We start from the raw sequence: 442 nt of genomic DNA on the forward strand, positions 1-442 counted from the left end.
GGTAACAAAAGCAAGACTGTGTCTCAAAAGAAAAAAAAAATTGAAACCTCTGCTGGACACCCTGGACACCAGGCTGCCTCCCAATGGATCTAGAGTTCAGGTGGTCTATGACGGTGTCTTTGATCCTGACGCTAGAGACAGACTAAGTGTTCTCTCAAGGGAGATTTCCCAAGTGGGTAGCAGTTATAAATGCACATAGGAGCCTTTGCTGCCCCAAAGGACCAGGCCAATTTCTGCTACCAAGAATATGAACCATGTCATTACAAGTGCCTAATTTTCAAGAAGGAGAATAATAGCCCTTAGTACCTTCATTTGGTTTTCCCATAGTGGTTTCTCCATAGTGTCATTCACACACAACACTCTAGGGACCAGCCGCCGGCAGTAGATGTAGATGCAGAGGCACGGCTCTGATTATCCAGCTGACGCAGCCCCTCACTGACAC

Source organism: Cebus imitator, unplaced genomic scaffold (assembly GCF_001604975.1).
Source record: "Cebus imitator isolate Cc_AM_T3 unplaced genomic scaffold, Cebus_imitator-1.0 Scaffold417, whole genome shotgun sequence".
NCBI lineage: Eukaryota > Metazoa > Chordata > Mammalia > Primates > Cebidae > Cebus > Cebus imitator.